Raw genomic sequence first — 13,786 nt, 5'->3', positions numbered from 1 at the left:
GACTACAGAATTCACAGAAGGTCTATCCATAGACTAGAATCCAGCAATTCCACCGCTGAGTGGGCCTTTACAGTCTAGTCAAATTAGTTCAAAAAATGGGCTAACCTAGAACTAATTGCAATGCAATTTCTGTGAGTGGATTGTTATTGAAATTTTTCCGTAGAAAACGATGGTGAAAAGTCTACCACTCTATCATGGCGCGTTAATCCAATATGGAGGATTTTTCAAAATGGGCCCATTATTTGAGATATAGGGTATAACTGTTTATATGCCCATGTGTGGTATCATTTTATATGTTTTTAGGGACGGGAAAGTCAAAAATAACATCAAAATAGTTTCTGATGACCATAATATCAAATAATCACGGAATATGTCAGATAGACAAAGTTTGTATAATATTTTCGTTGACTTATATGACAAAGTGTGAAGGAACGTAAATATTACAATTAACTTTTGAAATATAAAGTTTGCTATTGTTTGTGTTTTGTTTTGTAACTTTGTTGTTATTGTTTGTTTTTTTGTTAATCAACAATGTTTCATTTATGTGTTACAGGTTCTTTCGAGTTGCTGTGAGATACAGTGAAAATGGACGTAGAAAAGTGTTTCATTTGTGATGTGGTGTTTCAAGAAGATGACGATGTATCTGTACTCACTGAAAGAGGAGTGACTGGAATTAAAAAAACATGCAAGGAGAGAAAAATATTTAAGTTTCACGTTTGTGTTGGGCAGCCATTTGAAAAATCTGCCATATTGGATTATCGCGTCATGATAGAGTGGTAGACTTTTCACCATCGTTTTCTACGGAAAAATTTCAATAACAATCCACTCACAGAAATTGTATTGTAATTAGTTCTAGGTTCCGCAACAAATTGACTAGTCTATTAACAATCTAAAAGAAGGCAGACGGATATTGATGACTGCGCCTAACACCAAGTCACACAAATGTATACCATAGCACATTTATTTTTTGTGACTGTTTTTAATATACACAGAGCATCCAGCACTTCTTTCAACATTAAATATATATAAACAAGGATTGTGCAATGATGTGAAGCACCACAACTAGTGGAGTAACAAATGTGTGAACTTCTCACTTTGCAACGATTGTGAATTTAAAAAAACTCGGAAAATTGTATGCTCTTCCTAGCAGTGGAAACTGTCCCCACTGCCAGGAGGATCCACCCAGGCCAATGGGTAAGCCACCTCTTCCGAGGAGGTAATGTCGCAGATGCTGCTTTTCATTGCCGTCCCACCTTTGCAGGTCTTTCTGATGCGTGATGTGTGTAAAGGAGCCTTATTTATAAGGCTGTGTTAAGCCACAACGCCACTTTGTAAATTTGGAGAAGGTCATATCACCACCAAAACGTCACTAAAAGTGACATTTTGCTGGCGATATCCACTTGTAAATATGTCTCTATAGTTCCAGGGTCGCATAACTGAGAACATGATGCCATATTTTATCTTTTTAGTTTTGGTTGCAGCAGACAACATTTTTTTGTCCAAACTCATTGTAGATGCTGGGCTGCACCTCTGGAATAGTGTGATAATCTTGACACTTTATTATTTAAACAGTATCCATGCTAAGGTCAATGAGAGGTTCACTTCCTGCAAGGAGTCATCATGGAAGGCTGCTGTCAGCTATGACTGAGATGTAGCTCCACAGTCCCCAGCCTTCATGGTGAGAAGGAAGATAGCTGTGCGAGAGAAGTTTGCAGGCCTGCACACTCAGATGGTGGTGTGTTTGTTAATTCACTGAGACCAGCATCCTGACATACAATACCAAGGTCTGGGGTTAGGTCATTCCAATAAGACTGGCAGATGGGTGCTCCTGACCCGCTCCCTGTAGGATAGAGAAATTAGTGATAGATAGGAGTAATCTTAGTTTTATTATAAGCAATTAACATGGTTGAATTGTTTTGTTTTTCACCATTCTAATAATGCTTCTAACAATGATGTGTCCCATCTTTGTGATAGATGCAGTTTATGTTTTATTTACAACGCTTAGAGCTTTTCAATAAACGTTTGAAACTGCATGCTCATGTCTGTTCTTTGTGGCATCTTGGGCATGCAAAAGTGACAAATGAAAGAGTTTGATCTGTTTCCACAAGTCATATTTGAGTTTACCGACAACATGGTGTTTGGCAGTTGTACTGTGAGCTAGCCAAACACCCAACATTTGCTGATTATATAGGAGGACTCAGCCTCTGTATTATAACGTTTTATTGTTCTAAATACACAGCCCTTTTTAGGTTTGGTGCCTATTTAACCCCTTCGGTGCTCATGACGGAATGGTTCCGTCATGACCCACGGTTGAGCTGTGCTCATGACGGAACCATTCCGTCATGACCACACCCGCGCAAGATTCCGTCAGCACAGCAGCGGAATCTGCGCAGCATCGAAGGGGTTAATGGGGCCCCTGAATAGTTTACTTGTGTGTGTCCAAGGTTGCTTGTTATCTCCGTACAGAGACATCCATGGTGATAAGGGTTGTTCCTCATTCAGGTTAGACCAATTTAGGTCTGTAGATCAATCAAACTTGAATGTTTAAAAGGATTTTTCCTTATAATGTTTTCCGTTCTTCAAATTCCATTCTTTAAATAAGGGTGCAACCATTAGTTATTGCTATTCATTGCAGACAAGCTGTAATTGCTCACTTATCTGGACATGGGCTCACCAATGGCATTAGAGAAGTTACCTTCTTGGCTGAGGCACACCAACCTGTGAATTATTTTATTCCTGGGTTGATTTTCCTGCATTGGATGCCACTACATGCACATTTTACACATACACTACGGCTGCAGTTCCATCTGCAAATAGGCATTATGAATATTTAGAAGAGTAGGCACTTCTGCTGACTTCGAGAGGTCCCTACATGCTGAAGGTTTCTCCCAGCAGCTGACTGACATCTCTGTGAGGGGTATTTAGTTCATGACCAAAATGGGGTCCTACATTCTTACCCACCAGGTAATGGGGTATCATCCAGTGAAGGGATTTCTTGACAAAAAAGACATCTACACTGTAGCCACAGAGGTTAGGATTTTCTAGATTGTTATGTTAGTTCTATACGCCTATATATATCTACTGCATTAGCAAGAAGGTGGAATTGTTCCTTCTATTCACTGTCTTGATGCTTATAATACCTTCCATCTGTTGCTGTCTGTTGATCATCGCAGCACATCTATTCTATACAAGAATCACTTCTGTTCAATAAATATTGAAAAAGTCTCCTTGTATATTTCATTGAGCAAACAAGAGCATGAGTGAATGAGTGAAAGGTTATAGATCTATCACCATGATCCCTGAGGGCGCAGGGTTATCATGTTCAGTGGTTTCCAGGACTGTTTGCTCCCTGTCTAGAGGTGCTTATGGGTGCACTGTGAGATAGCTGTTCCCAGGGACAACATATCATGTGGGGGTGCACGGAACCAGTCTGGCACCATTCCCAAAGTTTATGTTGTCCACAAACTTCTCGACCAATTCTATTCTGGCTTCCATCGAGGCCACAGCACTGAATAGGCAGGCCATGACACACATAGTGGACGAAGAACTCAAAATGTTGGATCAGAACGAATCTTGCCTCCTAATTCTCCTAGACTTATCATCTGCTTTCGATATGGTTAAACATGACTGTCTTCCAGACTTACTTGAACGGAGAATGGAGCTTTCTGGATCCATACTCAAATGGTTTACCACATATCTCCATAACAGATCTTATAGAGTTAAGGTAAACAAGTCCCTGTCCAATGCCACCCCAATCACATTATGGGTCCAACAAGGGTCATCTCTCTCACCCACGCTATTCTACCTTTTCATGGAGCCTCTAGCCGAAATCTTGAATTCTTCCAACACCCATTATCACTTGTTTGCTGATGACACCCAATTGTACTTCTCCAGAAGATATTACTTCCTTCATAATAACTCTAATCAAAATTCAAAACTGGCTAACCTCCAACCACCTCAAACCTAATGCCATAAAAGCGGAATTCCTACTAATCGTACTACCCTCTCACTCGCCCAAAATATTTATTTGGGTGAATTAGCTAACTGCACTTAATTGCTCTTGATGCATTATAGAACTCACAAAATCTCTGGGAATAATACGGGACAGGAACCTGAACATGCAGGAGGACATCCGACTGCTGTCAAAGGAGAGAACTACCATTTGAACATTTTAAGGAAACTAAAACTCTTAGTTTCTCTGGACGACTTCAAATCAGAGTTACAGGACCCAGCTATTCCCATATTGGACTATGGAAGTGGAACCCACTGTGGTCTTTCTAAATCCAAGTTGGCAAGTCTAAAGGCTTTGCTCAATGCTACTGCCAGGCTCATAACAGGATCAACAAGCATTTGCAATGCAATAAGGTCTCGCACTTACGAGTGTTTGAGCTAGTGGCATTGTAATTGACTATGCCTTTTTATTGATGTGTTGTTTTTAAAACAGCTAAAAAAGCATACGCATTTACTATGCCAATAGCTTAAATGCTCGCAAATGCAAGACCTATTGCATTGCAAATGCGTTCGACATTAGGAGAGACTGTGTCCTGCCTGCAAGAGCAGGCAGTACAAAGTTATTTGAGGAAATAGTGCTCAGAGGCTATAATTAAAGCCTACCGACAACAGCACTCTTAACCTGGGGGTGTCCTCATGGGAGGTTACAAAATGGGATAAGGTGGCACTAAGGAGTGACTACTAAGCTTATCGACCAATGAAATGCCATAGTTTACAATGGACAATGACACAAACCAATTAATAAAATGGGCGGGGAGTGGGCTGAGCCTAGTGGAAACACATTTGGGAACCATTTCCCTGGCACATTGCTTGTTCCCTGTGATCGGGCTGGCAGAAGCCTGGCTTGCACCTTCCCAGCCCCCATTCCCCGGGTGTACCCATTATCTGTACTAGTAAAACATGTATTTGAATATGCATCCTCACCACTGGAGTGGATAACAAATACTGGTGCTATTTGTCTATAGAAGGCATTAAAACAGACTCACTTTTATATCAGAGGAGTAAGCTACATTTGGTTGATGAGTGGCAATCAAACTGCTCCTGAATATTATTTTGCGTGGTGCCCTGAAGTGGAAAATCCTAAAACTGGCATGGGATGCTGATGGTCCACGCAACAGTCGCACGGCCTCTAGGGATTTGTTTCTTGTTTGTTTTTCTTTTTGCTCTTATGACTGCATTACAACCTGACCACGTGACGCTTTGAGTAGCGCAAGAGTAACAAGAAGGGGCATATGGTTACTGTACAATCCACCAGAGCATGTGCAGCACCCTCTGCAGGATGATGCAGCAAACAGCACACCCAACAGCTGCACAAAGCCATGTCTGTGAGCTGTTTACTATGGAATGGTACAGCTGGGTGCCTCTTCTAGCAAACGCTGCCATTCTGTGATTTAATGCTCCTATTTCAAGGGCTTACCAGCACACTACAATCACAAAACTCAAGACCCCGGGGGGGCATGAAGTTCCTCAATCATTACTGTGACATACAGATGCATAATGAAAAGTGATTAAAGGTGAACGCACAGTTTGGCGTGTTTGTGGAACACAGCCACACAGGTATGGGCTGGAAGACTGTGAAACAAATTATTTTTTCCTGACTGACGCAGACGGAAACCACTGGTCTTTGCAGAAATTCCCTCTCTACATTTTCAAGGGTTGGTTATTTTACAAGCCCGCCTGAGGCTTTCTAAGCACTGAATGCATTCAAGAAACCTCCTAGAGGCAAGATATTTGACCCTTGTGTGATGACGGACCGAGCAGACAGCGTTAGCTCATCTTTATATCTGACCCTGAATACAAATCATTATAAACAAATGGGTTTAATATGCCCAATGAAATGATGTTATCCTACATCTGGTGTGAGTAACTCACCCAGTTCCACGTTGTGCTTTTCATTATGGGATTTGTAGTTCATTATAATGACACAGAAGCAAAACTGAAGTAGTTACTACCTATGGCATAGGAAATGTATACCAACAATGGTTAGAACATTCCACCTTGTATGTAGTTAAAGACAACTTGTCCTGCTTTCTCATGGACTGGATTTACAAGATCTGTTACTACGTACCAGAGCTCCTCAGTCTAAAATTCTTTTAGATGCCATCTATAATTACATTTGGAAGACCTCTCAACTAGAAGCTGCAGAACGGTTAAGACAAATTGCTTATGAAAATTTAGAAAAAGCATTGACAGTTGTCGATAATGGCATTACCAAAATGTCAACACATTATTTTATCTGCATTTGTTATCATGCAAAATGGCATGCATATGCTTCACAATGTCAAAGTCAGTTGAGATCAATTTTACAATTAAATTGGACATTGCAGGTTTTCAAATCAAATCGACTACCATTGACAGATTTGAATGCAACTGAATTGATTTTGCCTTACAATTTGACATGCATGCAGGAAATCATGGGTGGAAATGAATCAACTTACACTATGATTAATTATAGAACACTTAAAATGGCTAACACGTAACCATCTGTTACTAAATTCCCTCAAACAGAATTTCTCCTGATTACCCTATGCAAAACTGGATCAAAAAAACTCTCTGCACTCAACTGCACCTCGCATATGGTGGATTCCGCTTGTTCTTTAGGTGTCACCCTGGACAAATTTTTAAACTTGCAAAGTCACATCAGTGCCACCATTAAGAGTGCCAATCATCAGCTCAACACGTTCCTACCTCCCGAGGACATCCAGTCAGTAGTCCAATCACTAGTTATCTCACGAGTAGAATATGACTTGGTGACCCCAGCTGGACTTCCTAAATCCATGTTAGCTCCGCTAAGAGCTAATCTGAACGCTTCTGTCAGACTAATCAGAGGGTCCAGAAAGCATGATCATATTACACCTGACTTAAATCAACTTAACTGGCTTCCCATTGAAGCAAGGATCCGCTTCAAGATAGCCTGCCTGACACATAAAGCTATACACTTCAATAGCCCTGTTTACCTGGCAAAAAAACTTGAGCTCTCCGGTTCCAGTCGAAAACTAAGAAGCTCCAATACTCTACTACTGAAACCTCCTAAATTCAACAAAAAAGAACTTACAATCGCACCTTCTCAGGGCTGGCTCCAAGAATTTGGAATGCCCTTCCGACGGAGATCAGAGCCAACCCCTCAACTGCTTCATTAAAAAAACAGGTAAAATGGCTACTTTTGGAAGAACTTCATCATCCATAGCCTCTATGTCATTTGCTAAACACTTCCCTCTCGTGCTTGACAATAATTTTTACTTTGTGTGTTGAAATGTATGCTTGAAAATCTGTTTCACTTTGTGTTTTGAAATTTGTGCTTGCCAATCATTTTTACTTGGGTTTGAAATGTATTTTGTCGTTCTTTGAAAGTAATGCGATCCTAAAACTGCACAACCGTGTCTAGTAGGGCTTTTACCTGTTTGATCACTTGCTACCTCATCTTCCCCTAGCACCCACATTTACTTTTATGTTCCAGGTTCCTTTTATGTTGCCTTATTGTATTGTTATAACAACCAGAAGTAACCTGGGTCAGAAAATCAGAGCCTGATAGTGTGGTGAACAACATATAAAGAGAGAAAAAAAGAGAAAAAGCACAGGTGAGTAATACCATCGATGTTGAATCCCATCAGCCACTGTGAATAGCGGTTATCATCATGTAGGATTCGTCCATACACACTACTCTTGTGTTAAAGATATGTGTAGTGTGTGGAACCAGGGAAAAGCAGACAGATTCATAAGATTCTCTTGCCCTGGTATATTATGATATCTCTGCCAATCAGTTAAAGGTGGCTAATGGTTTATTAGCAGTGCAAAAACAAACAAAAGTGAGTGCAAATGTTAAAAACAACTACTGAGTCAGTCCCACAATTTTATTCATGACTGACCGAGTGATGTGGTTAAAAACAGTGCAGGAAGCAGTTTGAAAAAATAACTGCTATTGTCCCAAAGGTGGTCTACATGTTTCAGCCATCGTGATTGAATGTCAATCTGGCTTTCGTCAGGACCGATATTATATGCTACTGCTAAATAATGTAGTAATCCAAACAGTGAAAAGGAAAAGGAAAAGATACGACCTACTTGCGTGGTAGTATTGAAACACTCCCGACTATACGTGGAGTAAGTATCAAATCCTGAAAACAGAAAAAGGATTATCAGCACCAGAAAGTTACTGGAAAAATGAAGATCAACAACGTGGTTCTCAGCCTTTCGCTCAATATTGATATGCAGATACTATATACATACTTAAGGCTCTCGTTGTCAGTTAAACTAACTGTGATATGACAGACATTTGTGATAAAACAACTTAATTGTCGAAATCATAGGCACCAATTAGAACATTTAATCGGTGTTGCAGCTTACCCCTCAATGTAGGGGGTCACGCCTCACCCCACCTGGCATCCGCTCAGATGAACGAGGCCCCGCTCTGTATTAGGACAAACAGATGCGGTGATATAAATGCCTAGCAATAGTTGCTGGTTTCAATCAGTACACTGTAATCTCCATACTTTTATCTAAACGATAGGAACATGGCCAGTAACAAACCGACTAGTAAAGGACTATAGTTGTCTGAACTGTGAGTATGTAAAAAGCCTAGTAGCGGGGGTGTTCGTGTGAATATCACAGCTTATGGATATGTCTCGAGGGCAAGCTGAGACGAGTTATCACATACGAGGCAGCATACTGAGGCGGTATTCAAATGTCATGAATAAAGTTTCAACAAAAGAATTTAGAAAAAGGGAGACGGCGCGTCTATGGAGCCTTACCTGTCCGTCGGTACCTCCGGCTAAAGAGAGCTGGACGGGGAGGCACCGATGTTTGTGTGTGGCGCTCATAAATAGATGCGCGTCTGGATGACGCAATCGTCAGCGTCTGCAAAGGCTTCTGGTATATGAAGTGTCGTGTCAGTTACGAGAACCGTCTAAATCTCGTGTCGGATGAAGAGTCATCCAGAGTCATGCACATATTAGAATGCTCTGTGCTGTGTCTAAAGTGATTGTTGATTTTTAATATCAGCAATCTAAGTGAAAGTTCCTGGATGTTCGTAATCGCGTCTCTATACAAGTAATTGTCTAGTGTAGAGAGATGTGTTTGGCTGGCTCTCAGGAAGTAGACACAGTAGTTATTCTTGGCTCTATGTTGAATGTACGTGTTCCCTCGAAATTTGTCAGGGGGGGGTGGAGGGAACACATACATTCAACAGAGAGCCAAGAACGACTGTGTCTACTTACTGAGAGCCAGCAAAACACATCTCTCTACACTAGACAATAACTTGTATAGAGACGCGATTACGAACATCCAGGAACTTTCACTTAGATTGCTGATATTAAACATCAACAATCACTTTAGACACAGCACAGAGCATTCTAATATGTGCATGACTCTGGATGACTCTTCATCCGACACGAGATTTAGACGGTTCTCTTAACTGACATGACACTTCATATACCAGAAGTCTTTGCAGACGCTGACGATTGCGTCATCCAGACGCGCATCTATTTATGAGCGCCACACACAAACATCGGTGCCTCCCCGTCCAGCTCTCTTTAGCCGGAGATACCGACGGACAGGTAAGCGCTCCATAGACGCGCCGTCTCCCTTTTTCTAAATTATTTTGTTGAAACTTTATTCATGACATTTGAATACCGCCTCAGTATGCTGCCTCGTATGTGATAACTCGTCTCAGCTTGCCCTCGAGACATATCCATAAGCTGTGATATTCACACGAACACCCCCGCTACTAGGCTTTTTAAATACTCACAGTTCAGACAACTATAGTCCTTTACTAGTCGGTTTGTTACTGGCCATGTTCCTATCGTTTAGATAAAAGTATGGAGATTACAGTGTACTGATTGAAACCAGCAACTATTGCTAGGCATTTATATCACTGCATCTGTTTGTCCTAATACAGAGCGGGGCCTCGTTCATCTGAGCGGATGCCAGGTGGGGTGAGGCGTGACCCCCTACATTGAGGGGTAAGCTGCAACACCGATTAAATGTTCTAATTGGTGCCTATGATTTCGACAATTAAGTTGTTTTATCACAAATGTCTGTCATATCACAGTTAGTTTAACTGACAACGAGAGCCTTAAGTATGTATATAGTATCTGCATATCAATATTGAGCGAAAGGCTGAGAACCACGTTGTTGATCTTCATTTTTCCAGTAACTTTCTGGTGCTGATAATCCTTTTTCTGTTTTCAGGATTTGACACTTACTCCACGTATAGTCGGGAGTGTTTCAATACTACCACGCAAGTAGGTCGTATCTTTTCCTTTTCCTTTTCACTGTTTGGATTACTACATTATTTAGCAGTAGCATATAATATCGGTCCTGACGAAAGCCAGATTGACATTCAATCACGATGGCTGAAACATGTAGACCACCTTTGGGACAATAGCAGTTATTTTTTCAAACTGCTTCCTGCACTGTTTTTAACCACATCACTCGGTCAGTCATGAATAAAATTGTGGGACTGACTCAGTAGTTGTTTTTAACATTTGCACTCACTTTTGTTTGTTTTTGCACTGCTAATAAACCATTAGCCACCTTCAACTGATTGGCAGAGATATCATAATATACCAGGGCAAGAGAATCTTATGAATCTGTCTGCTTTTCCCTGGTTCCACACACTACACATATCTTTAACACAAGAGTAGTGTGTATGGACGAATCCTACATGATGATAACCGCTATTCACAGTGGCTGATGGGATTCAACATCGATGGTATCACTCACCTGTGCTTTTTCTCTCTTTATATGTTGTTCACCACACTATCAGGCTGTGATTTTCTGACCCAGGTTACTTCTGGTTGTTATAACATGTAGGTTTAGGGATTAGTAACCCGTGGGTCATTAAAAATATTTCCCTTCGGCCCTCCCCCAAAATTTATTGTTACCAGCCTTATTGTATTGTACTTATACTGTTTTCTTCATGTCAACGTTAGTTTTTCTCATTGTACTGCGTTCTGATACCTGTCTGGGTCTTGTTCACGCTTTATAAAATGTTTTAAATAAATAAAACAGTTTCCTTTTACTGTGCCTGAAACATCATCAGCCATCTGTCTCATTCATGGGTCGATTTTACTTCCCATTTCATCGTTTCATTTCACGTCATGTCTTAGACATTTCTTAGTTGGGCGATAAGCCTGGGTGGAGTTCGCGTAGCGCTGCAACGTGGAACTCCGCAGAGCTGCAAAAAAACTCTGCCTCGTTACCCAGAGTTCCGCGAACAGGCAGAGGGTATACTCACAAGAACGTGTACTAAACATCACCAAAAATTGTTAACTCAACTTTACACATCGCAGCCTATAGTGGGAAAATAACCCCCTTTCAACGTGGAATTCACAACAAGGCGGTACCATGAGATAGTCTGCCAAAACCGCGGACAATGTCCGCGATACAACCACCTCGATGGAGATAAAAACACAAACCGCAACACCAAAAAACCTGGAATGGGCCAAAGCGCGATGAGGAAAACAGTGAAAAGCAGCGCCAGGCCCGCAACACACACCTGGCCGGCGGGAAAAATCACCATAAAAGTAGAAAATACACCCAAACACAAACTGACCGACACCCAAGCACCATGGAGGCAGCCGGAGCAGGCACAGAGGATGAGCGCAACCCCAAAAGCACCCTGGATGACCAGCCCGGGACCTCGGGGACAGGGATGGGCAAGGACAAGAAGAAGAGGAAGACGAAGTTCAGTCCACAGGCGAATAGAATCATAGTCACAGAGGTGATGGAACACCATCAACAACTGTTCATCACCTCCAACGTGTCATTGGGCACCAAAACTGGAATATGGCGGGACATTGTGGACAAGGTGAATGCCGTCAGAGAGCACAAGAGGACAATGGACGAGGTCAAGTGGCGATGGAATGACATCAAGCAGAAGACCAAGGAGAAACTTGCTGCCAACCAGAAGGCAGCAATGCAGACTGGAGGTGGAGGCCCAGCGCCACAGCTCAAGCTGGATGACATGGAGGAGCTGGTGTCGACAGTCATCAGTGCGAATACTGTGGCCAGAGCCGGGGGACCGGACACTGCTCGACAGGACACAACACAGCCGCAGCAAGGTGAGTGACCACCAGGTACTGGGGGGACGGGTGGAGATGGCCACGATGGCACACATGCACAATCAAGCAGAGCACAGTGCACACCCTAAATGACTCTGGGTCATCGCCCAGATCCATAGACTGTCACAATGTACACTGCCATGCTGTCTGAATGTCAACATGTCCCATGCGGCTACATACATGTTGTTAGCAGGCGACCTCAGAGGGGCCCGGAGGGGACCCTGACTGCCCTGAGACCCACCCTCGAGGTATCGTAGCCGGGCACTGGCGGGAGACTCCTCAGGGGAGGAAACTCGTATCTAGGATCGCACACTCGGCACCACACGACAGAGAGACACCACACGAGGAGTTCTTAAGAGCAAATCTTTATCAGATCGGAGTGGTAGGATCTTTATGATCAGCAAGGCAAAATATATACAAGTAGAGCGCGGGCTCACAAAGTCTTGGAGGGGGGGTTAGGAGGTAGCGGGACAGTCTTTGGGGATATGGATCAAATGCAGGAGCGTACCCGGCGCACAGCTCACAATCCTCGAGCTGGGGGGTACGCTTGTCGTCGTGGGGTCCGGCGGGACCAAGAGAGTCTGGGGGCGCTGCGAGATACTCAGCAGGCTCGAGTATAAGTTCGGAGGTCTTACGATCTTCGGGGAGCCGCGAGTCACTCAGCAGGGCTCAAGCACGAGTTCGGAGGTCTTACGATCTTCAGGGAGCCGCGAGTCACTCAACAGGGCTCAAGCACAAGTCGGGGGTCTTACGATCTTCAGGGAGCCGCGAGTCACTCAGCAGGGCTTAGGTACACGTTCGGAGGTTTGACGATCTTCAGGGAGCCGCGAGTCACTCAGCAGGGCTCAGGTGTTTCCAAGGCGAATCTGCCGGACAGTCCCAGAGCACCCCTTGTTATAGGGCGACTCCTCTTTGATGTCCGGAGTCTGTGCAGGCAGGGGTCTTGTCACCTGGGGGTCGCTTGTTGGGGGTTTCCTGCCATTGTCCTTTGATCCTTTCAGGGCCGGGTCGGGAGGAGCCCCAGACACCCAGCAGGCGTGGAGCCAGCCCTCGTGGAGGCCGGCGGAGAGGTGTGATGGAAACTGCTCCTCCCTTTTCATCCCAAGGGGAGCGCGATGTCCTCCAGCCGGAGTGGCGCCTATGGCTAGGGTCGCGCTGGGGCCGGGCGGCCATCTTGGTGCATGAAGTGGGCACGCGGGCCCGGGGTGGCCGAAGGACGAAGGCCACGGACGGGGGAAGTCCGGGTCGGGTGTGTGTGTTCTGGTGGGAAGGATCGGCTAGGCCGTGGGCTCGGGGCTGGTGTGAGGTGCAGGGGTCAGGTCTGTCTATGTTACGAGGGCCGGGTCTAACACGCGTCCCCCCCAGCTGAAAGCCGGAGAGAACTACCCATCTTCTTGGGGGTTCTCTCCGCTGAGGCGGAAGAACCGGGAGAGGCCATCGGCGTTGGCGTGGTCCGTACCAGGGCGATGTTCTACGGTGAAATCCATCCCCTGAAGGGAGATTGACCACCGCAGAAGCTTGGGGTTTTCTCCTCGCATCTGCATGAGCCATCGCAAGGGGCGATGGTCGGTTTGGACCCTGAAATGGGTGCAGAACAGGTAAGGGCGTAGTTTCTTGAGGGCCCAGACTACGGCAAACGCCTCGCGCTCGATGGTACTCCATCTCTTTTCCCGGGGCAACAGCCTTCGGCTGAGGAAGGCCACGGGCTGGTCTAGACC

The sequence above is a fragment of the Triturus cristatus genome, chromosome 8, assembly GCF_964204655.1.
Source record: "Triturus cristatus chromosome 8, aTriCri1.1, whole genome shotgun sequence".
NCBI lineage: Eukaryota > Metazoa > Chordata > Amphibia > Caudata > Salamandridae > Triturus > Triturus cristatus.
The sequence above is the reverse complement of the archived record's forward strand: the minus strand, read 5'-3'. Positions refer to the sequence as shown.